Consider the following 26,175-nt stretch of genomic DNA (forward strand, 5'->3'; position numbering starts at 1 on the left):
TGCAGTGTATTTTTCATGCCGCTCCGTGACTAGGGTCTCGAGATATAGGTCAAAACGTGGACCCGGGTAACCTTCGGATGTGTATGTACAATATGGGTATCAAATGGAAGCTGTTAGTGAATGCTTTAGTTCAGAGTATTTTTCATGCCGCTCCGTGACTAGGGTCTCGAGATAGAGACCAACACTTGGACCCTAGAATGTGTTTGTACAATATGGATATCAATTGGAAGCTGTTAGTGAATGCTTTAGTTCAGAGTATTTTTCATGCCGCTCCGTCACTAGGGCCTCGAGATAGAGACCAACACGTGGACCCTAGAATGTGTTTGTACAATATGGATATCAATTCGAAGCTGTTGGTGAATGCTTTAGTACAGAGTATTTTTCATGCCGCTCCGTGACTAGGGTCTCGAGAGATAGGTCAAAATGTGGACCCGGGTAACCTTCGGATGTGTATGTACAATATGGGTATCAAATGGAAGCTGTTGGTGAAAGCTTTAGTACAGAGTAGTTTTCATGCCGCTCCGTGTCTAGGACCTCGAGATAGAGACCAACACGAGGACCCGGGTAACCTTCGGATGTGTATGTACAATATGGGTATCAAATGGAAGCTGTTGGTGAAAGCTTTAGTACAGAGTAGTTTTCATGCCGCTCCGTGACTAGGGCCTCGAGATAGAGACCAACACGTGGACCTTAGAATGTGTTTGTACAATATGGATATCAATTGGAAGCTGTTGGTGAATGCTTTAGTGCAGTGTATTTTTCATGCCGCTCCGTGACTAGGGTCTCGAGATATAGGTCAAAACGTGGACCCGGGTAACCTGCGGATGTGTATGTACAATATGGGTATCAAATGGAAGCTGTTAGTGAATGCTTTAGTTCAGAGTATTTTTCATGCCGCTCCGTGACTAGGGTCTCGAGATAGAGAAAAAAACATGGAGCCTAGAATGTGTTTGTACAATATGAATATCAAATTGAAGCTGTTGGTGAATGCTTTAGTTCAGAGTATTTTTCATGCCGCTCCGTGACAGGGGTCTCGAGATATAGGTCAAAACTTGGACTCAGGTAACCTTCGGATGTGTATGTTCAATATGGGTATCAAATGGAAGCTGTTGGTGAATGCTTTAGTTCAGAGTATTTTTCATGCCGCTCCGTGACTAGGGTCTCGAGATAGAGACCAAAACGTGGTATTGAATAAATAAATAAATAGTATCAGAATAAAGAAATAAATAATATGAAAACCATATCTTTTCTGTTCTAAACCATATCTATTTTATTTTAGTGTGCCCAGCGAAGCGGGCCGGGTTTGCTAGTATTGTATAAATTATCTTCACTCGGATTTGATTCTGTTTTTCTGCAATGGTTGAAATCCTATTTATGCGGAAGGCGTTGTGTGGTCACAACTGATTGTATATTCTCGGAAACATTCATTGCCTGCTCTGGAGTGCCTCAGGGAAGTATTTTATGGCAGCTACTCTTTGTGTTATTCAGTAACGGCATTAGCAATTGCTTTTCATTTCCTAATATTCTGTTAAAGAATTGAAACGAAAAAACTAGTCGATTGTGTTTATTTATCACTTTCTTAAAATTAACTGTAAATAAAAAATTAGTATACATATTCATAGTGTTTATTGTCATTATTAATTCACTTTTGTGTTCGGTTAAGTGTGAGCTTGTGGAGAAAATTGTGCGCAAAAAGCAAAAAATGGTCATTTGTCGCACAATGGCAAAGCAAAAACTTTAAATTTTCCGAAAAGTACGGTAAATTATGTGTTAAAAAAGTTTAATAAAACCTTGTCGGTGAAACGAAGGCCCGGAAGTGGAAGAAAGAAAGAATTTGTGTCGCAGTCAAAAGTAGTGTTACACTTTATACTCGAACTGCTAAGTCGTGTCATTTCAGAAGAGGATTCTAATCTTTAATTCTATTCTTCTAATTCTTTCTTCCAGAGAGCCAAGATCTTCAACCTCAACCCGATGGAGTTTGTGCACAGGTTTGTTCAAGAGAGCAGTTGTTTTCTGTACCATCGCAAAAGATACTGTTTCAACAAAGGTCCCCTTCGGTGTTGAGTATGTTGCCTCTTTGGTGTCCTGATCTCGTACACCTCTTATGAATGGCTGGTACTTCATCTTTTCCACGAAATCTGCTGGATCCTTTGCATACGCCAAATTCATTTGTCCTCTGGTAACGATTCATCAGTTCCATCTGGAACATTTGTTGATGCCTGTGGCCACTCTCGTAGCGTCTTCATATAGCTGGATGGCGGAACCCTTCAGCGAGACAATCTATGAAAATTTATCTGACGACTGAAGGTAAGTAGCGCTGAAATGCACTTTTTGTTTGTATTTTCTTTTTTCGCAACTTTTCTAGCGTTGAACTGTTTTGTTTCGATACGCCACTTGGAACGTGTTATTTATTTTAGCGCACACTACTTTTTTTTTGGAGCACTAACTGGCCGAAAGAAACTCGTTTTATGTTTTTACATCACTGAGGCCGATTTTGTGTGGTCCGCACTGGTTCCATCGAGAGCACTTTATACATGTATATATGTTGGCTTATTTTTTAAGTGCAGTCCACTTCAGCACACAATATTATTTTGTTTTTATGTTTTCAGCACACTTTTTCAACGCCACTATTTTACTTATTTGCTGTTTTTAATTTCAGTCTTGTGTGTTTTCTTTTTAAGTTATAATTGAAAACTGTGTCCGTTCCAAATTAAAAAAAACTCACTCTGTCCGTTTTTGAAAACACCACACTGTAATTGCAGCTGGTACCGTTTCTCATTTCATGTTTACATGTGTATGTAGATATATTATGCAACGGGTGAATTTTAGCTATTATGTTGTTGTTGTTGTTGTTAACAGCATAGGTAGCCCTGTCAGTGTAGGCATATCATCGTTCGTCTTCGTCTAGCTCATCTAAGGGTAGGCCCAGGAAACATGCTGTTTCGACAGGTTGGGTCCAAAGGGAGAGGGGGGTTAGATGAGTCGGTTTGAGGGGGCATTTGAAGAGGTGGTTAGTGTCGTGCGGGGTACCTTCACATGCCGGACATGTGTTTGGTATGTCGGGGTCGATTCTGGATATGTAGGAGTTTAACCTGCTACAGTATCCAGAACGTAGTTGTCCCAGTGTTACACGGGTCTCACGGGGAAGCTGGAGCTCTTCATCTGCGATAGGTGGTGGTTGGACTCCGATTACGGCATTCACAGGACGGGAGTTCAAGAAGGAGTTAACGGTCTCCCGGTGAATGTCGTTTATAGACTGTCTAAATGCTGTCCGGTCCAGTAGGTTACGGTCAGTCTTGTCCTGGATTTCGCCAGCGTAGTCAAGGAGGTGTCTCCTGACGTGCCTGGGAGGCGGCTCGGGCTCAAGCAGGTGTCTGCAGGGATGAGACCTACGGTAACATCCGAGCTGGAACTGCTTGCTGAGCAATTTGTTGTGCTCCGCAACTGGGAGCATTTGTGCTTCGTTATGAAGGTGTTGGATAGGTGACATCAGGAGGCACCCGGTCGCTGTCCGAATGGCGGTATTTTGACAGGTCTGTAGCTTAGTCCACTGCGAATCACTAGTTCCAGGCGACCAGACAGGCGCAGCATAGTTAAGAACCGGCCGGCCAATTGCCTTAAATGTCGAAAGCAACAGTTCTTTGTCTTTGCCCCAAGTGCTGCCGGCAAGCGATTTGAGGAGCTTGTTGCGATTTTGGACTTTAGTGGCAATTGCGGTTGTATGCGCAGAGAAGGAGAGCAGGCTGTCAAAGGTTACACCCAAAATTTTGGGGTTATTTACCGTCGGAATTGATGTATCATCGACTTTTACCTTTAGGGACAGCTTGACCTGCTTTGTCCAGGTGGTGAAGAGGGTCGCCGTGGACTTGGTGGGGGAAAGTTGGAGACTCCTCGCAGTGAAAAAGCGAGAAAGGTCGGTGAGGTAATTGTTCACTTTGGAACACAGGCCATCGACGTCATTGCCCGTCGCCATTATCGTGCAGTCGTCAGCGTATGAGATCAGGGAAACTCACGCTGGTGATTGGGGGAGCTTCGAGATGTAGAAGCTAAAAAGCAAGGGAGAAAGGACACCACCCTGCGCTACACCTTGCTTAATCTTCCTCTGCTTTGATATTTGATCTCGAAAAATCACTGACGAGTGCCGACCGCTCAGGTAGTTCGCGGACCACCTCTTCAGCCCTGGCGGGAGTGTCGACTGATAAATATCATCTAGTAGCGTGGAATGGCTGACTGTGTCGCAAGCCTTCTTCAGGTCCAACGCTACTAGGACAGTCCTCTCGCAGGGGCGGTTTTGGTTAAGCCCGCGGTTTATCGGGGCGTTTATGGCGGTGAGTGCAGTGGTGGTGCTGTGCACTCGTCGGAAACCGGGCTGATGTGGGGCTGGGGCCAGGTGTTTCGTGTAGAGTGGGAGTAGGAGGGCTTCAAGTGTCTTCACTACTGGGGAAAGGAGAGTTATCGGCCGATAAGACTCCCCTTGGTTGGCGGGTTTCCCAGGTTTCAGTAGTGGGACCACTCTCCCTGCTTTCCACTTGTCAGGGATGATGAGAGTGGCCATGGACAGATTGAAAACCCTTGTGAGAAATCCTACTCCCAGGGGTCCCAGATGCTTCAGCATCAGCGCGTTTAGGCCGTCAGGCCAATGGCTTTCGATGATTTCGACTTGTTGATGGCCCCCTGAACCTCATCACCGGAGAAAGTAAGTGGCGCACTGTCGTTCGTCAGTTTGTGCAGCCTTCTGGTTGCACGACGCTTGGTTCTGTCGCCCGGAGGATGCAATATGAAAAGCCGGCTAAAATAGCTCGCGCATCTCTTCGGGTCCGACGAAGTGCAACCGTTGAAAGTGATAGCCACCTTGTCGTTGTGCTTCGTCGGGTTTGACAGAGACCTAACGGTGGACCAGAGCTTACTCACCCCAGAGGTGAGGTTGCAGGTCTTCAGGTGCTCAACCCATTTAGTCCGCTTATGCTGGTTTACCAGTTGCCGGATCTCCAAATTGAGATCCCTTATGCGGGGATCCCCGGGATCGGCCTGGCGTAGTGGTCACGCTCGTTTGCTAAACTGGCTGCTTCGACTGGGAAATGAGGACGAATGTCCTTATAACTTCCAGCTGGAATGAAGCGAGCCGCAGCAGCTGTGACCACCTTGCGGAATGCGCGTTCGCCTACGCGCACATCAGTGGGGATGGGAAGAGCGGCGAAGGTGTTCTCGGTGAATTTCGTGAAGCCGGCCAAATTAGCTTTTTTAAAGTTAAAATAAGACCGGTGACTCGCGGAAACGAAGTCGGCAGGTCTCTCGATCGAGACGATAATGGGCAAGTGGTCTGATGCAAGCGATAGCATAGGTCGCCACGTTATGCTATTTATCAGACCATCGCTAGCAATTGTTAGGTCTGGCGAGCTGCTGCAATTGCCCACTACCCTGGTGGAGGCGTCGTCGTTCTGAATGTCGTTCTGTGCTGAATGTCGAGTCGTCTATCTGTTCTGCCAGTTGCTGTCCCCTACGATCATTTGGCAGGCTTGAATGCCAAAGATCGTGATGCGCATTGAAGTCACCTACAACTAATCGGTTTTCACCTCTGATGAGCGCACCTATATCAGGGTGATATCCTGCCGGGCAGCAGGTGACAGGGGGTATATATGTTAAATATTTCGAGCTCGGAATCGCCCGACCGGACAGCTATGCCTTGACATTCTAAGGTGCTGTCCCTGCGGTCGATTCCTTCATCGATAAGACGATACTGCACAGTGTGGTGGACTATAAACGCTAGGCCACCACCGTTGTCTCGCTCGCGATCGTGTCTGTGCAAGTTATAGCCATCCCTGGTGATCAGAGATGACCTAGCGTGCAGCTTTGTTTCTTGGATCGCAGCTATCTTAATACTGTGCCGGCTCATAAAGTCGACTATCTCGTCGACCTTACTCGTAAGTCCGTTGCAGTTGAATTGGAGAAGCTTGAAGCTTCTCGGTGAGGTCAGTGTAATTCGGGGGGTGAGGGACGCGTGGTGTTGTCTGCGTTGGGCCTGCTGCGCAATCCACTGTGGCTGTTGCGGCCTGATGGTGGTGGGCGGCCGCGCCTCCGGGGCGGTAGTGGGTGCAGAGCTCTGCAGCAGGGGGCAACGTAGGCAGTTGTCCACTCACGGGTGGTGCGCAGGCCGGAACATCTCCGAAAATGGCACCAGCCATTGCAGGAATTGCACGGGACTGTTACCAGATTCCGAGGTATTACGGCTTGACACACGGAACAGACTGTGCGGGGGACCAGGAGCTGCTGGTTTGTCCCCGCACTGGGGTTGGAGCTGGAAGGAAGGGGAGGGGTTGAAGGGGAGTTGTGTTGCTCCGATAGGCTCCTCACCGTGGAGGTGTTGGTAATGGTGGCGGTTGGTAGTGCCGGCCTATCAGGGAGTGTGTTAGCCGTGGAGGCATCAGACGCCTGCTGGCGGGAGCAACACGTGGCCACATACCGTTTGGACCACTCCCTATGTGATTTAAGACCCGAGCAGGTCTGAAGGTGGCTCCACCCGTTGCACTTGTTGCACTTAACCGAGGTGGAGTTCGGGTGAAGCCGTTTGTGGCAGACGCAGCAGTAGAATACTTCTGGCCCAGGGTTGGATTCGATTCCAGCTCTGAGGAGAAGTTTTTGGAGCAGGATTGCTGCGAGAGTTTGCTCCTGTGACGTAAGGGGTGGGATGATATGGGTTTCACTAGACAGGGCTAGTATACTGGGGCGGCAGCCCTTGGTCGGGAAAAACCCGAGTCATTCCGGTACGTAGAACCGGCTGCCATGGGAATGGCTGCCATGGGAATGAGCTATTATCTTTTTCAACAGTTGGTTTAAACAGCTGACGCACGTTTCGTGTTTTGCTTCACTGTCAAACATCTTCAGTTTGGTCTATAATTTAACCATGAATCGTCTTACAAATAAACAAAGTTTGCAAATCATTGAATTTTATTATAAAAATGCGTGTTCTGTTAAGGAAGTTTATCGCGCGCTTCTTCCATTTTATGGTCAGTTTAATCGACCCGCTGAAGCGGCTATTCGGGTTATTATGACTAAATTTAGAACCAAATTTACATTATTGGACATCAAACCACCAACGCGCTTACGAAGAGTGCGAACTGAAGAAAATATCGCAGCTGTATCGGCCAGTGTTAATGATGACCATCAATTATCGATTCGTCGCCGTTCGCAGAAATTGGGCCTCTGTTACTCAACAACGTGGAAAATTTTGCAAAAGGATTTAGGTGTGAAGCCTTTCAAAATACAGCTGGTGCAAGAATTGAAGCCGAACGACCCACCGCATCGCAGAATTTTTGCTGAATGGGCTCTTGGAAAGTTGGCCGAAGATCCAGTTTTTTATCGAAAAATTGTGTTCAGCGACGAAGCTCATTTTTGGATCAATGGTACGTAAATAAGTAGGATTGTCGATTTTGGAGTGAAGATCAGCCAGAAGAATTGCAAGAGCTACCAATGTATCCAAAAAAGGTCACAGTTTGGTGCGGTTTATGGGCTGGAGGTATCATTGGACCGTACTTCTTCAAAGATGCTGCGAATCGTAGCGTAACTGTGAATGGTGAGCACTACCGCGAAATGATATCCAACTTTTTTTTGCCCAAAATGCAAGAGCTTGACTAGCATGACATGTGGTTTCAGCAAGACGGTGCCACATGCCACACAGCACGTGTAGGTAACAATGGACTTGTTGAGAGGCGAATTCGGTGAACATTTTATTTCACGTTCGGGACCTGACAATTGACCACCCAGATCGTACGATATAACGCCTTTAGATTATTTTTTGTTGGGCTATGTTAAAGCTCATGTCTATTCAGACAAGCCTGCTTCAATTAACGCATTAGAAGACAACATTAAAACATTTGCATGAAATAATCTTCAAACATTAAATTATATGGACTGTACTATCGATTTAAATTAGCATTTAATGCATTATTCTGAATTTTACGTGTGTTTTGTTTGAAAAACTTTCCTATAGCTCTTAAAAAATCACCCTTTACATATGCATGTACTTGGTTTGTATCCCTTTCTGTTTGTTTGTTTGTTTGCTTATTTGCGTATTTCTTCTTTCACTCGTACTTAATGCGTATGGAGAAAATATTTAGAGGCCTGACCAAGATCAGACCGTTCACCGGTTCTCAGCAAATTTGAAAGAATCAGCTGATAGTATGACGTAACAGGAGATGTGAGGACGATTTCCTTACGAAAAAACTGAGATTGTATTGAGCAAAAAATTAAGATAGTCCTCGCACATGTTGCTTTGTTGCCGTCTGAACAACTGGCAGTGCTAAGACTTGAAAGTTTTTTAAGCTGATTGAATTATCAGAGAACGTTAATGTATAGAGAAATCTCATGGGCTACGAATAGTGTAAATTTTCAAAAATGAAGTCTAACCACCGCCGTGGTGTGGTGAAACTTTTAACAGAGTTGATTACAGTGAATTCTCTCTTTAGTATATTGACTCGCCACAGTTTTTGGCTTCTGTAGGAAATCAAATTGATCAATGGCCGACGTCATTTTGCATAGCATTTAAATACGTTTTTTTTTATGTTCGTTTGACAAACGAAATTTTATTCAATGTACATTCAAAGATACGTATATTTGAATTATAAGCACCATATTGACTGACACCTGTTCGTGTGTAGTCGTAATTTTTACTGCGCTCCACGTTTTTAAGTTTTTTTACTCTACAATTAGCCAATTTTTATAATTTAATGTGCTCAAGATAGTGACTCTTTGATTTGATAATTTTCAAAACACCTTTAACTTTAACAATATTAACTTTTATGTATAAAATGGCTTCTGCGGATTAAAGGTTGACCGTAAACAGGCTAACGCATTTTTCATTTGGATTGTGTTGGTATTTTGCCAGCTGATTTAGAACCCCTACTCAGGTTGGACAATAAGTTTCTTTACAAAAATTTGTGCGGCCGATCGCCGAAAATCTATCCGCTCTCCAACTCCTCCCGCTAGTGGAAAAATATCTAAAAACATAACATCAACTAACTCGCTAACTACCGCTCAAAAAAATTCCACTATTCCGCCGGTATAACAAAAGGCTCCTCTTACTGAACGGCTAAGTGATAAAGAAACTGAAAGCATTTAACCAATTTCCCTACAAAACGTTCTTGAATAGATTGTTTCTCTTAAAGCAGAGTATGCCCGTGCAATGATTGTTATTAGTGCTCTTCGATCTGACAAGAAGCTTTTGATCGAAAAAACAGAAGCACTGCATTCAGAACTAAGAGCCATGCATAAAAATAGCATCGAGAGTGTCACCTCTACCTCTGTCTTGCTTACAACCGAGGTTAACGAACTCCGCGGTTGTATACATGCAAGTGGGTGCTATGATAAAAAAACTAAAAGTGCAAAAATAAAATCAAATCATCAGACTAACTCTCCTACATCAGCTGTAAACGCGAATGCTGTCTCGCCATCTCCCGCAACTAGTCTTTTAAACGACACTAATACTCATGCTGCTGTGTTAAGAGAGGCCAAGATTGCGGCAGAGCCATTAAGATGATCATCAGCCACTGGTAATAGTGTTGACAATATCAATTCTTATGTTGCTAAAACTCAAATATTGATCAAATTAAGCTGATAAAAAAATACACTGATATCCGTAGTTAAAAAAATTAATTTTAAGCTAGAGGTTCGGCCATCATTGTTGGACCATATACTAAAACCGTCGGTTTGGCCTGCTGACATCAAGGTTCGCTCGTCCAAATTTGTTCAAAAGGACTATTTCCCAAGCAAACAGATTTAGCCAATTTCGGTAGTACTAGTACATCACTAAATCATTTAAAAATTTATTTTCAGAATACGGGTACAAAGTCGGTGACTATTCGCACCCGTAGCTCTCATTTAGATTTTGATGTCATAATTTTTGTTGAAACCTGGCTGTATACTAACTCTTTTGACCCAGAATACTTCGACTTAAACTTATGTAGTGTATTTCGAAAAGACCGAAATGTAGAAAGTACGTGTTGCTCTTTAGGGGGGGTGGAGTTCTCATTGCAATGCAACATAAGTTACAAGCTTTCCATATCTCGCTTATAAATGAGAACCCCATCCTTGATCAATTGTGTGTTTGTGTAAAGGGATCATCTCGATATGGCTCTTTATACTTACTGGTATCTTACATACCAAGTAATAGTAATTATGATCTTTATCAATCGCATATGGACAACATTGTTTTCCTTGTCCTAAATAAGTTTGATGATAACCATGTTAATGTTTTAATCAAATTTTAATTTTCCGAATGTTTTTTGGTCTACTAACTTCTGCAAGCACGGTTTAATCTCAACTAATGTCACATCTTCACTCGAATCATATGTAATTGATAATCTGTTAAGTCTTGACTTAGTATAAATAAATCCTTTCGAAAACAAGTTCAATCGAATTCTTGATCTCATATTTGTCAGCGCTAATATTTATACTTCTATCTCTGAATGTTTCTCATTCTTCTTGCTGGTGATAACATCATGCCACTTTAACGCTTAATGTTGAGTTTAACGAATGTGCGAGTAGTAAACAAGACGAGACACTTGCTTTCAATTTCTCCTCTTGTGACTTTTCTAGGTTAGATATTGTTGAGTGCTATTCTACTTTTAAGGCTCAGTTGCTCCAAATTTTTACGAAATATGTGCCAAAAATTAAAAAACAACGTTTTAAGCTTCCACGGTATACTTATTAATAAGCGGTATTAATAGGACTATGAATAAGTTCGTTTCGGTTTTACAACAGATGGCGTAACTTGATTATTATTCCATCGATCCACATTTCCAAACATTCATTGGAGAGCTACTGTCGTAAGGCACAAACGTCAGTATAAGTTTTTTATTTGAAGCGTAAACAACAATATTTTTACCACACTTGAAAATGTCGAATTTCGTGCCAAATAATGTGTTTTTGCGGGGAATTCTTCTTCATTATTTTAATATGAAGAAAAAAGCAGCCGAAAGTCATCGTATCTTGGTGGAAGTTTATGGTGAGCATGCTCTATCTGAGCGAACGTGCCAGAAGTGGTTTGCACGCTTTAAAAGTGGTGATTTTGGCTTGGAAGACGAAGAACGCGAGGGTGCGCCGCCAAAGTTCATGGATACCGAATTGGAGGAATTGCTCGATCAAGATCCGGCTCAAACGCAAGAAGAGGTTGCAAAAACTTTGGGAGTTGATCAATCAACCATTTCCAAACGTTTAAAAGCCATGGGAATGATCCGAAAGGTAGGCCATTGGGTGCCGTATGAATTGAAGCCAAGAGACGTTGAACGCCGTTTTATGGCATGCGAACAACTGCTTCAATGGCACAAAAGAAAGGGTTTTTTGCATCGAATTGTGACTGGCGATGAAAAGTGGGTCCATTACGACAATCCAAAACGTCGGGCAACGTATGGATACCCTGGCCATGCTTCAACATCGACGTCGGCGCAGAATATTCATGGCCTGAAGGTTATGCTGTGTATCTGGTGGGACCAGCTGGGTGTTGTGTATTATGAGCTACTGAAACCGAATGAAACGATTACGGGGGATGTCTACCGACGACAATTGATGCGTTTGAGCCGAGCACTGCGAGAAAAACGGCCGCAATACGCCGATAGACACGACAAAGTTATTTTGCAACATGACAATGCTCGGCCACATGTTGCACAAGTGGTCAAAACATACTTAGAAACGCTCAAATGGGATGTCCTACCCCACCCGCTGTATAGTCCAGACCTTGCGCCATCCGATTACTATCTCTTCCGATCGATGCAACATGGCCTGGCTGACTAGCACTTCCGTAATTACGATGAAGTCAAAAAATGGATCGATTCGTGGATTGCGGCAAAACCGACCGAATTTTTCACAAAGGGAATCCGTGAATTGCCAGAAAGATGGGAAAAAGTAGTAGTAAGCGATGGACAATATTTTGAATATTAAATTTGTAACCATTTTACGTCAATAAAGTTTCAAATTTCGAAAAAAAACCGCACGAACTTAATCATAGTCCTATTACTTAAAAATAAGCGAAATAAGCTTCACTAACAATTTTTAGAATCTAAGAATGAATCTATCTTTATAAATTACCAGCATTACTTAAAAAAATTCAACTGTTTAAATAAATTTATGTACAGGAACTTAGGCGTTTGGCGATTTGTTAAATCTAAAAAGTCAAGCGATGGAATCCTTCTGCGGCTCGTTTTAATGACAAATCTGCTATTTGCTGCGATTTTTTCAAATCTAATTTCATTATTGATGACGCTTACTCGTTTTCTTCTTGTCATGTTAATCCACTTTCATATTGTTTCTCTGGTCATTGAGAATGCGATTTCGGGCTTAAAAACTTTTTAGCAGGCTGATATGGATGGGCTGTCCATAATTTTCCTCAAAAACTGCCCGGCCATTGTCATTCCTCTGAAACTAATTTTTAATAAATCTCTATCTTCTGGAGTTTTTATTAACGATAGGAAAATCACAACTATGACCCCTATTTTCAAAAGTGGCAAAAAGAATAATGTGTGCCGATCTCTAAGCTTTCTATTACATCTAAACTCTTCGAAGGAATTAGAAAAGATATACTTTGCGACTAAGTACTGAATGGATTTATCTCTACAGTTTTCAACCTGGCTGCTTTTAGTAATATTGCTTTCAACTTTTTCTCAAGGTTTTCAAGTCGATTGTGTTTATACGGACTTTTCAATTACGTAAGTTCTGTTTTCTTTTAATGGTTGAAATCTTATTTATCCCATGGACGATGTGTGGTAACGATTGAGAGTGAATGTTCGGAACCTTTCATTGCATCTTCAGGGGTGCCACAAGGCAGTCCTCTTCTTTCATTTGGTTTTTATTTGCCAACTTTCTTCTATACGCCGATGATTTGAAAATATTTGCTGCAATTAGAGAACATGAGGATGTTCCTATGTTGCAAACGGAAATTAATGCACTCCCTGGTGCAGTAACTCTGGCATCTCTCTAAATATTAAGAAATGTTTTCATGTCACTTTCGCAAAATCTCATATGCTTTCCAGCGATCTTATATATATATAGGTATATATGGGAGTTTGGCCGAGCGCCTCCTCTTTTTTGTGGTGTGCGTCTCGATGTTGTTCCACAAATGGTGCGACCTACAGTTTCAAGCCGAATCCGAACGGAAGATTTTTTTTACGAGGAGCTTTTTCATGGCAGAAATAGACTCGGAGGTTTGCCATTGCCTGCCGAGGGGCGATCGCTATTAGAAAAAACTTTTTTTCATTTTGGTGTTTCACCGAGATTCGAACCAACGCATTGGGCTACGAGGTCGCCAGCGATCTTATAGCATCTATAATACTTTACTTCAATTTGTTTATGAATTCAAAAATCTAGGGGGGCCTTTGACTCCCATTTTTCATTCAAGAGTCACATTAACTTTATTGTATCCACTTCTTATTCAATCTTATGTTTTATACGGCGGACCTCTAAATTAGAAAATACAACATTTAGCTGGAAGCTTTGCCACCGATTTGTAATTGAGAGAATTTAACGTGTAAAGAAGGTGTTCCTTAAATATGCTCTCAGGTCGTTGAAATTCTCAAATCCTATCCCTTCCTATGATTCCCGTTTGATTTTATTTAACTTAAAGTCTCTAGAGAGTAGAAGGTCTGTACTCCCACGGGCGTTTAGATTTTAGTGTAATTAAAGGAGAAATTGATTACGTAGCACTCACTTGCATATTTCTACTAGGTCTTTACGCAATATTTACCAATTTCATCTCAAATATCTTAACACGAAATATGCGCGTTGTGCTCCTATTGCCCGCGCTCTAAAAGAACTCAATGAGATCTCGAGTTCTATTCCGCTTGACTTTTCGATTTCAAAGAATGAATTTTATAAATTTCTAAACTCTTTTTTCTAAATGTATTTAATTTATTCAAAAACTTCAAATTCTTTAGAAAAACAAAAACTAAGCAAAAAAAAAAACCAAATAACACACTATTTCGACACTGCTAATAAACTGTTTTTACATTTTGCCTTTTCAATTTCTTTGCAATGAGCTGCGCGATTAACTGTTACCTCTGCTTTAAAATGGGCACTTCTGTTCTACAATTCAGTTAAATTCAAATTTAAATTTAATTATTGTGTTTTTAAAATGCCTGGCAAAATATTATCCTTTGATATTACGTTTTTAGTATGTTATAATTACTGTTGAGTCCAATTTAGTATTAGTTTAAAATACTTTAATGTTTTTCAACTCTTGTTATTCGTTATAATTTTCTGTGAAAATAAGTAGGCTTTTGTTTGAAATAATTGTGTAAAATTGTAACTTTTCAATTGAAGCAGCAAAATTTCATTACTGTTTTGGAGAATTGTTGGATTAAGGACTCTCCCCGCAGCGAATTTATAGCCGCCTTCAAGATTCTTCCCGCATTATTGGTTCTTCCTGCATATTAAGGATTCTCCCCGCAACAATTACATTTGGGTAAAAGTGTTCAGGAATTGTCTGCAATGTTTTCGGTAAAACGTCGGTTAGTTTATAATATTAAATGTAAATCGAGCGGAAAAGGAGGGCGGATTAGAGCAAAAGCAGGTGGGTCTAAAACTATAATTACTGGACGTGCAGAAAGCTTGATGATCCGAAAATTTGATCAAAATTTGAGAATTTCCTTGAGAACACTTGCAAAGGAGCTTAACGAGGTGTATGGTATTGTTATTTCTTATGAAGAAGTGCACCAAGCAAAACTGCACCACAAATATTCATCGAGATCAGCACGCAAGAAACCATTGCTATCTGTACAAAATGTAGAAAAACGCCTGTATTTTGCTTTGCACAACATGTCCGAACCAGATGATTATTGGGAAGACGTTATATTCTGCGAGGAAACCAAAATAATGCTGCATTAAAACGATGGACTGACTAAAGTATGGCCATTGTAAGCCATTGAGAGCTTTACAAAATCGAAATAAAAGTCCCAGGGTTAATTGTGGAAAAACTTCCGTTATGGTTTGGGGATACCTTTCAAGTAAAGGAATACGAGGCTTGGTGTGTATTGATAGCGCAATGGACGCCAAACAATATTTAATTATATTGAAAAAAACTTAGTCGGCAGTGCTAAAAAATTTTGGGTTTATCACTGATTAGGTTAGGTTAGGTTATTTTGCGGCAGGTCCGTTGTGGTACAACTGGGTAACACGGGAACCCTACTGTTAGTTTGCATAGAACCAGTTAGACTCTCATATGTAGCGCAGGATAGGTTTTAACCCAACACCGGATAGTTCCGTAAGAGAGTCAAGAAGGTATTTTTCCACCAACCTTGCTTTACTCCTAGCTAAGACTGGACAATTACAAAGGAAGTGTTGTACTGCATCTTCCTCTTCGAAAATATTCCTAGTCTAGAAGAGTACCTACCTAACAGCCAATGACCGGTGACAAATGCCTCGGCCTTCGAGATGCTCTCCCCTGAGAGGTTAAGCAATTTTCCTGAACTTCTCTTATCTATTTGTGCCCAAATTAGCCTAGTTGTAACACACGTATTTTGTTCTTTTCACGGCGTATTGGCCTTCTGGGAATATTATATTTTATCCTTAATTTGCAAGTTGCCATAGGGATTCCCATGTTTGCTTTGTTTTCAAGAAGTGGAAGATTAGTACCCTTTCTGGCAAGGTCATCGGCCCTGCAATTCTTTCCAATATCTCTATGTCTCGGAACCCATATAAGGTTGACCTTGAAGACAGTGATAATATCACTTAGAGCTACCAGGCATTCCTAAGCAACCTTTGGTCTTACTATAATTGCCTCTATTGATTTAATGGTTGTCCGAGAAGATAGAGAAGGTACACAGTTACCTCCTTTATAGCTAAGTCCTCTGCCTGATATACGCTACAGTAGTCCGAAAGTCGGACCGATAATTCTAATCCTAAACCCCTCTTCTCCATGGTGTTTTAGTTTGACACTCTCTTCTCGAGGCGATTCTAGTCTTAAAGAGTCTGTTGAAGGTGGATTTCGGGAATGAGTAGTCTAGTTCTTGGTTATACTACTCGTAGTATGTAGTATAGAAGCGTGGCCGAACCGCAGGGGCTTCCTTAGCGGCAAGCTGTTAAGTCGAAGCGCTGAAGCGGAGGCCACGTGTTTTCCTACCAGATTTAGATCAGGTAAGCTGACTACCACCTCGAGCATATTATTAGTGGTGGTACTTAAAGAGCCGGTGATGTATAAAAACGCAGTTCCTTGGATCTTGCCCAGCAGTTTCATATAACTTGCCTTTTAAGTTAATGGCCGGCACACAAGTAGTCCATATAGAAAAATGGGCCGAACTACCGAAGTGTAAAGCCAGTGTGTGATACGAGGCGTTAATCCCTTGAAAATAAGTGGGGAGACTGTCTACGTTTTCTAGTAATGAGAATTAGTTTAGTTTTATCGGGGTTTATTCCGAGTCCCGTATTCTCTCTCCATGTACTAAGCGTTGCCTTGTTAGAGCGCAGAATATCTTCTCCTTCAATGTCAGTTTTTGTAGATATGCCTTTTATGTAGACGTGTTGTGCAGGGGGGAACCTGCTGATTGGTATGACACCCCGTAGATACTCATCGTCAATCCTTTCTAGAATTTTGAGGAGGAAAGACGTAAGACTGATAGGTCTGAAGTCTTTAGGAGTAGTGTGTGAGGACCTGCCTGTCTTGGGTATGAAGAAGACTTTCGTCTCTCTCCAATTTAGCGGAATGTAGCCCTTATTCAAACAGCTTGTAACAATGACTGTAATGAACGGAGAGATTACAACCCGTGATTGCTGTAACTCTGCTAATTAGCTTATTTTTCTTGCCCACCATGGTGGTTTTGTATTTCTTCTAGGGCGTACAACCGGACATTCAGCTTCTAAAGAACTTTTCATGGCATTCGTTACTTGATTTACCAATCCGTCCAGTTCCCCGTTTGTAGTGGGACCTTGGTTGGGTATCTTTGGGAATAAAGCTCTTAATTTGTTGTTGCATACTCCCCAGTTGGTTTTTCGGATGTTCCTTAACTCGCAAACTTGGGTAAGCTTATGACCAATGACAAATTCTATGTAACAATGCTCGGAGTAAGATTTTTCTCTCAAAACTTGACATGTTTTAACGCAGGTGGGAAAAGGTTCAGAGGAAGGGTTAAATCCAAAACTTCTGATAATGACTAACCGCCGAGCTGCGGCTTCATACGATTGACCGATTAATTTTACGGCCTGTTTTGAAGGGCAGTGTGACTTGAAGCCTTCCACTTGGTAAAACCTGTGTGGGTTTCGAAAAAAATTCTTCACATTTAGGCTGCTCTGGAGTCAGTCGTGTGGAGTTTACTTGTGCAGGTATTTCTTCCAATTCCCAGAATTTTCGAATTGTGGCATCAATGCTAGCAACGCTTTCTTCAAATTGACATAATGTGCTACTTATTTGAGCACTGAGCTGAAATTATCTAGCCCAGAATTGTTTTCTGTAGCGTTGGCTGCATTGGACTGGTTCTGATCTGACCCACCGACAACAGATTAAAAAATATTTCAGCTCCTAAAAGTATGTCTATTTTTTGACATTTACAGAAACTTGGGTCAGCTAGTTCAATACCCAAAAGTCCGCCGAAAACTTAAAATCGTTGATCCTCGATTTTATACAATATATGTTTTTAGTTTGCCCTTTTATTTTCAATTGCCAATTCCAACTATATTTAGAGCGAATTTTTCTTTCCGGATTCCTAATTTCTGCACAAGCTCTTCGGTCATAAAGTTAGCTAACATGACTATATGCATGGCCTCTGACGTCGAAGGTTGCGGCTCGGTCTCAAAGAAGATCGGGTATTGATGCAACATAGTGTGATGCGAACGGTTTCACATAGCACAGCGATCTGGTTTGCACTTTGAGCAACCAATTTATGCACATGGAAATAGATCTTGCAAATACAAATTTCTTAAGTACAGTAGGCGCTTGGAAGTTTGGGCAAGCTATTAAATAATGGTCCTTAGAACCACAGTGAAGGCAAGTCGGCAGTTTGGAATTTGTCGCGCTAAATGTTGTCTTTGAGTGTTACAATTGTTGATTTTTTTGTTTTTGTGCCGCGTATCTTCATTGTTTGGCCTTTGTTGTGATGAGGAAACTTCTTCAGCTGATAAATGCTGGTTTCTCTTATTTAGCATAGCTTCACACTCAGCCCAAAGCGGCAGCTTTTCATAGTCAAGTTGCTCCTCCCACTTCGACCGATTAGTGGGATTAACCCTCGACATGACTATGTGAATCAGCATCGCATTTGAAATATGCACATCGCCACCCAGCGATAAAAGAGAGTCATATACTGCATACACTGTATCAATCATTGATCGCAAAGACGACGCAGAAGGCATTTGACAATGCAAAAGGTTTCGTCACTGTAACCTTTCTCAAACATGCCAACGCCTTTGGATAATTTTCTTCCGACATTTGGAAGGACTTCTCTGTGCCTAAGGCTTCACCGGATAGACATGACACTAAATGATTAAATTTTTCAATATCCGGGATTGTGGGTTCATTGTGCACTAGACTCTTAAACGGACTCATAAAGTTTTTAAATTCGGAATATTCTCCTTTGCTCGTCATGTTGGTCTCCTTGCCTGGGGATGAGGCTTAAGTGGTGGTTTTACCCCCATCTCATGGGGACCAACCGAACACGAACTAAGAAGGAAGCGCCATATGTGGATTGGCCAGCCATCCATCCGCTTTACGGCAAAATTGGTGGCCATCCAATCACCATGTGAAGATCACCGTACCGACGAAGATCCCCTGTCAATCCTAAAGCCCCCTCATCCCATCATCTCCTCTCCTCGCCCTTCCTAACCCAAGGTGTCATGCGACCCGTGCCTATTGGGTGGTTTGCAGTTAGGGGGTTTTCTGTCCGAGTGTATTTCTACGGAGCTACCTCGATACCGGGTCACCTCGGTATTGGGCGCTGCTGCGGTCGACCATTATGTTCCCTTCCTATTTATAAGATCACCATGTCTGCCACGGTGGACGGGGATCGTAAGAAGCAGATGGAGTCTTTCAAACAAATAACCTCTATGGACAAGCAGTCCTTAAATGCAAAGGAAGTTATTGTTTCCACCTCCGAATCTGGAGCAAGCCGGATTTCTATTTGTACGACGGAAGCTGGGATAATCAAGCCTAGTGGAAGTGTGCGTACTAATAAGAAAAGGGATAAATGGTTTCATGCTCTCTAATTACAGCGACACCGATCAATTGACCATTAGCCTGGAATCGGGAAACGAATGGATGTGGCTATCTTTCCGTTATCTCGCACATGACCATGATGAGCTACCGATACTAATATTCAAAGATCTGTTAGCGTAAGCGCAGAAGCTTGGCGCAAAGCTAATTATTGGTGCGGGTGTAAATGCGTATCACGAGATTTGAGGCAGTACTAGTATCAGTAGAGGTCAGTGTCTTTTCATTATGATTATTTTTGCAATAAAGGTAATAAACCTAGTTTTGTCTTTAGTAATAGACAGGAATAGACGCTACTTTTGCTTTTGACTCCGTTATTAACAGAATTAGGAACTGGAAAGTTTTGGAAGAACATTCCTTCTCTGATTATAGATATATCTCGTTTGAGGTTAGTAAAAATCTACCGAAACCTAAGCGTGGTAGAAGTATCAGGAAAACAGACTGGGAAAAGTATGTAGATTGTATCGGGGTTACCCTAGGAACTTGTCCATCTGTGGTAATACAAAGCATATAAGGACTAGAAAATTTGGTTGACAAGATTACCTACAACATGAATGCTGCCTTAGCGGAAGCCTGTCCCATAAGAAGACTGAGGGGTATACCTAAGCCTAAGTGGTGGACGGTTGGAGAACTTGAAGAAACTGTTTTTGTGGAACAGCCCCAAGGATTCGGGGATGAAACCAACAAAGTAAGTGAGCTCAAAAGAAGCCTTTATGATCTGAAGCAAGCGCCAAGATGTAGGAACAAGCGTTTTGGGGGATTCCTGCAAAAACTGGGCTTTCAGGTCAGTGGTGCAGATCGATGTCTATACATTCAAAAGAAAGATGGAAATAAACTCATACTTGTTATTTATGTGGAGGACGGCTTAGTTGCAGCTACAGATCCACGAAACTTGGAGTTTTTAATTTAAAATTACTTCAAAGAAAACTGACTATTTTTTGGGATTAGAAATTCAACAAGAGGAAACCAAGCCGAACTCAACTCCAATTCTCAAGAACTCAGAAACTTTGGGACCAGGGAAAGATGACCATAAGTCAGAGAAGTTTCCCTATCGACAGGCAGTCGAAAATCTAATGTATCGCATGCTTTAATTTATCAACGAAACTAGAAAAAAAGTATTCTGGAGGTTTACAGCGATACAGATTTTAGAGGGTGTTTGAGATCAGGTCGCTCAACTTCTGGAGTCATCGTCAAATACGCAGGAGGAGCAATTTCCTGGCTAAGTCAGCGGCAGATAGGGGCAGCGAGCTCCACGACGGAAGTAGAAATTATAGCAGCAAGCGAGGCAGCCAAAGAAGCCATTTGATTAAGTAGACTTTTTCGTGCAATCGCAAAACTAAAACATGTCCCTATTGTTCAAGTTGACAACAATGCAGCGGTGAAACTTGCACAGAATCCAGAGTTCCACCGCAGAACGAAACATATACCAATGAAACACTTTTTCATCCGGTATAAAATTTCCAAAGGACGACTGGGAATTGAACGAGTTTCCACGGATCAAAACACAGCGGATATTATGACGAAGCCGCTACCAAGAACACGTTTGAAGATTCTTTGTATAAAAATTAAAATAAATTCAAGTTGATTCAGAGATAATCGCATAGATGTCGCGTCGATGTCGATTCAAGCAATTCAAGACCGCTGGTCACTCTGCCTCTTGCGATGATATATACATATATAGTTACACTCGAAGAGAACAGAAAAACTCGAAGCATTGCCATTTTGTTTTTACCGAAGAATTTTGTAACGTTATTAAATAAACAACACCTTTGTAAACCAAAAAGGCGGTCTCGTGAGTTTTACTCAAAAATACAATAAAACTTTCAAAATCAGTAAACGATGTATTTGGTTTTTCATGGTCAGACGAATAGGTTTGTTCCGCTCTTGCTTTACGTTCGAAAATTTACTACATTGTTTCTCACCTGAATCGAGAACGTTATTTCTTTCGCATACCATCAGCATTTTGAATGAACAATCTTTTTGTTCCGAATTAGCATTTGTCGTTTCGACCAAAACAACACGGCTTATCATAATTTTTTAAGTTTTAGGATTAAATAACCGATATGCTTTCGAAGCCGTGCAATATCCAAGCATGATGCTATCAACCGATTTCGCAACTAATTTTCTATGTTTATCACCTTAAGATGCTTTAGGTTTGGTGTTTTTACGTAGACATTTTTTCGGAACTTTGCGCGTTTGAACCGAACGGCACATGATTTAGTAAGTACAAAGCGGTGTTTGCGGCTTCAGCCCAAAATTTAGTTCTTACTCCCGAATCAATTATCTACAACGTACTTTTTCAACGACGATTAAGCCTTTCTGCTACACCATTCTGTTCAGGAGTGTAAGAAGAAGTAGTTTAATGCACTATATCACTCCTTGACAAAAGTTGTTGAAACTTTGCTCTGGTGTATTCAGCCCTATTGTCCGAACGAAACACTTGTATCTTGTGACTGCACTGATTTTCTGCTACATATGTATTTAAATTTCACAAATTTTTCAAAAACTTCGTTTTTGTTCTTAATCAGCACCGAAAATATTTTGTGCGATGAATGTAACCACAAAACGCATAAGAGAAAAAGGTTTTACGGGGAATTGCCTCATCACATCTGAATGCACCAAATCAAGTAGTCCTTTCGCACGAGTTACATATTCAATTCCAAAGACAAATTCACATTTTAAAACAGACGAAGTTGACGAATTTGTAACTAAAATAATAAACAATAAGTAAAAGTAATTGGAAACGCATTTCCTGTTTTGCAACAGTCTGACTTACTTGAAAAAGTGTGGGAAAGGAAATGCTGAATAAGATATTGACAATAATTTTGTAAAATAAAATATTAAATGCTAAATACGCAAATACATATGTACATTAGTTTAAGTATGCTAAATAAGCAAATACAGATGTACATTAGTTTAAGTCTGAATGTAATAATTGAACAAATAATAAATTAGTTGTTGAGAAGCCCTTCAAGGCAAAAGTAATCTCTGTTCTTTCTTTTTTAAAAATTCCCCTGCTTGAGTAAAATATAAAATTGGCACAGTCGGTAGGATCCTTTAAGAAGTAAAAGGATCCAGTGAAACGAAATACGGGCAGTGAATAAACTAAAAATTTTTTATAACACCCCAAAACTAATCCTGCGAATCCGTAGCCAACTCAGGAGTTGACTGGACCCTCCAGGGTATAACTTAACATACGTATAACTTAAAAGATAAAGTGCTGTGAACATTTATTTAATACAAAAAAAAGTGAACACCACTAAAGATAAAGTGCAGTGAACATTGATTCAATAAAAAGAAAATTGAACACCACTAAAGATAAAGTGCAGTGAACAATTCTTCATTACAAAGAACAGTGGACACCACAAAATATAGGGTTATTCAATAGTGCAGTGAGTACACAGGAAAGGAAAATCCGTGTACCAACCACTAAACGATAATCAAGTGAAAAGCCACAAGAAAAGCACTCAAATTCGGCAAGCCAGGCAGAAGGAATTTGATAAGAGATGGATGGAGCAGGCCCAGCAAGAAATGGCCCCGGTAGATCTAGTAGAGCAGCTCGCACGAAGGGAGCAGCAACTCGAGCAACTAAGATTGGCCTACCTAGATCTACAACAAAGGCAGCAACAAGATCAACACAGACTGGACAGAATATTGAAGAACATCAACCACCTTCCAGCATTCACAGGACACGGAGACATAACAATAAACTCATTCTTCAGTAGCGTAGAATATTTAATATCAACGCTCGAAGATGAAGGACAGAAAAAAGAAGCAGTAAGAACCATATACTACAAAACAATCCAAGGAGAAGCTAACAACGCAATCATCAACATCCCGGAACCGGACAATTGCAAACTAATTAAAGACACACTGAAATTGAGGTATAAACCAGACACAGAGCCTCATGAAATCTGCAAGCAAGTTGCCAATTTACGAGTCAATACGGTAAGTGAGTTAATTACTGTAATTCAGAATATTAAGTATAAAACTGACGAGTTAATAGTATATTATAATGGTGAACTTGGCATAGACTTGACAAACATAGACAGCTTGTTAGTGAATACTATAAAAGAGATGACCCAAGGGACATTACTCGACAAAATTTACGAACAAAGACAATTAAAAGATATTTTGTTTATAATGAATCAAAGATGGTTTGAAGACACGTGCATAAGACCCGAATACAAGAGATTCGGAAGAGAAGAAAAACATAAAGGACAATTTCATAATAAAACATCGTATAATAATCAGAATAGGATATATAGTAATCAAAATAGGAATGAAAGAAATAACCGACAATTTCAAGAAAGATATAAGTGGACTACTGATTTTTATAGGCGCGAAGAGCAAAACGCTTTTAATAATCCTTTAAATAATTCGGGAAGATACAGATTCCAAAATGACGCAAGAAATAATAACACCCCAAGACAGTTCCAACGTGTGCCACAAATGGGACACGCTAGGCCGTATTCCAACCAAGTTCGCTGGCAACCGCTTAGACAAAACCGCACGGAACCCATGGAAGTGGACAATATTGAAAGGTGTTATAACAATCCTCGAGTGGCAGGACACCCTAATCATAAGTTTGGCCAAGATCGCTTAAACTTAGGTAGGCAAAGCCCAGAAGGACCTGAAATTAATAATACCATTTTTTTTACGAGGCAGCCACTGAATGCCTGCCAAAGATAACATTAAAGATCGTAAATAAAGAATACGTAGCACTAATAGATACAGGTGCCAGTTTTAGTTTAATTAATAAGGAAATAAATGAATTTGATATATTTAAATTAAAACATCCCATAACATTTAGTACATTAACAAATAAAGATACAATAAATTATGAAGTACACACAAAAAGCCCGGAGCAATTTAATTTACCTAACAATGCCAGGATTCGTTGGAAGATCACCCCATTAAAAGGGAGAACTTATGATTTCATTATAGGTATCGATATATTAAACTTTTTAAATAAATATAGAAAAAGGACAAATAACACTAAATGGAAAAATATCTTATTTTATTAATAACCCATATAAATTTAATCAAATTTACATGCTTGAAACCGGTGATCCTAAAATCGAAAGGCTTCAATTAAATCATTTAAATAATGAAGAACGTAATGAAATTATAAAATTACTAAACCGATATAACAAATTATTGTTTAGAGAAGGCGATTTATTAACTAATACAACAGAAAAAAAGAGATAAACCCCATTACACAACAGCAAATCTATTCAAAGCTATATAGATACCCACCTCAACACGAAGCAGAAGTAAGAAAACAGATCAGAGAAATGGAGGAACAAGGTATAATTAGAAAAAGCCATTCAAGATATGCAAGCCCACTTATAGTCGTACCCAAAAAAACGGATAATTCAGGCGAAAAAAAATATAGAATAGTTGTCGACTATAGAAAACTTTATGAAATAACCTTAGACGACAAATATCCTTTACCCAATATAGACTCAATTCTAGACAAATTAGGTAGAGCGCAATATTTTACGACATTAGACTTAGCGAAAGGCTATCATCAGATTTTAGTAAAGGAGGAAGACAGAGAAAAAACTGCCTTCGTAACTCCTCATGGTCTATATGAATTTATGAGAATGCCATTTGGTAAAAATGCGCCAGACAAATTCCAATGGCTGATGAATGAAATCTTGAGAGATCATATTAACAAAACCTGTGTAGTATACTTAGATGATATACTCTTTAGTACTTCTTTAACTGAGCATATTAAAGCAATAAGAGACATTTTCGAAATTCTCGAAAGTAAAAATTTGAAGATACAAGTTGACAAATGCAATTTTCTTAAAAAAGAAACAGAATTTCTAGGGCACATTTTAACAAAGGATGGCATGAAACCAAACCCAAATAAAATTACAATTATCCAAAATTTAGAATTACCCAAAACCGAAAAACAGATAAAAAGTTTTTTGGGAATAACAGGTTATTATCGCAATAGAAAGAACCTAAAGAAAGGCGCAAAAATTAATGTAAAAGACCCAACATACATTGAAGCTTCAATAAACAATTCACATTGACAACGGATGCATCCCACTATGCGGTTGGTGCAGTACTATCGCAAGAAGGTCACCCAGTGTGCTACGCTTCAAGAACATTAAATAACCATGAGAAAAACTATTCTGCAACGGATAAAGAATTCCTAGCAATAATGTGGAGTGTAAATTATTTTAGGCCTTACATATATGGTAAAAAATTTAAAATCCTTACTGATCACCAGCCAATTAAATATCTCCATTCCAAATTCAAAGGAAAAGACATGTCACCCAGGCACCAGCGATGACTATTAAAATTAGGTGAATACCAATTTGAGAATTTTGAAAAGGAAAAGAAAATAAAGTGGCAGATTTTTTAAGTAGACTAGAAAATAGTGAGGACACTATTTCAGAAAAAGCGTGGAGTGAAAATACCATGGTAGAAAATACCAATATTTTAAATTTTTTTTCAGTTAACAATATAGAAGATGATGTTACAATGGCAACAGTACATTCAGCCGAGGAAGAATTGGGTGATCATTTTTTTATAAAAGAAGAAATTGTGAATAAGTACAAAACCCAAATAATATTAACAAATAATAAAACGGAAGAATTTAAGGAAGTACATGGGAAAAGAATTATTTTTATTGCAGAAAGTGACTGTTGAGTATTAGTTTAAAAATACTTTATGTTTTTTCAACTCATATTGTTCAATATAATTTTCTGTTAACATAAGTAGGTTTTGTGAAATAATTGTGTATATAAAGGGAAGAGTTTTGTAATAAAATTCAGTAAAAATTGTAGCTTCAAAGCTGAAGCATCAGAGTTTCATTTTGCTCTGGATTTTTGGCAACTTTCCCGCAATAATCAAGGACTCTCCAAGCAACTTTCCCGCAATAATCAAGGATTCTACAAGCAACATTCTCGCAACATATTTAGAATTCTTCCCGCAACATTCCCGCAACATATTTAGGACTCTTCCCGCAACATATTCAGTAC

The sequence above is a fragment of the Anastrepha ludens genome, chromosome X (genome assembly GCF_028408465.1).
Source record: "Anastrepha ludens isolate Willacy chromosome X, idAnaLude1.1, whole genome shotgun sequence".
Lineage (NCBI taxonomy): Eukaryota > Metazoa > Arthropoda > Insecta > Diptera > Tephritidae > Anastrepha > Anastrepha ludens.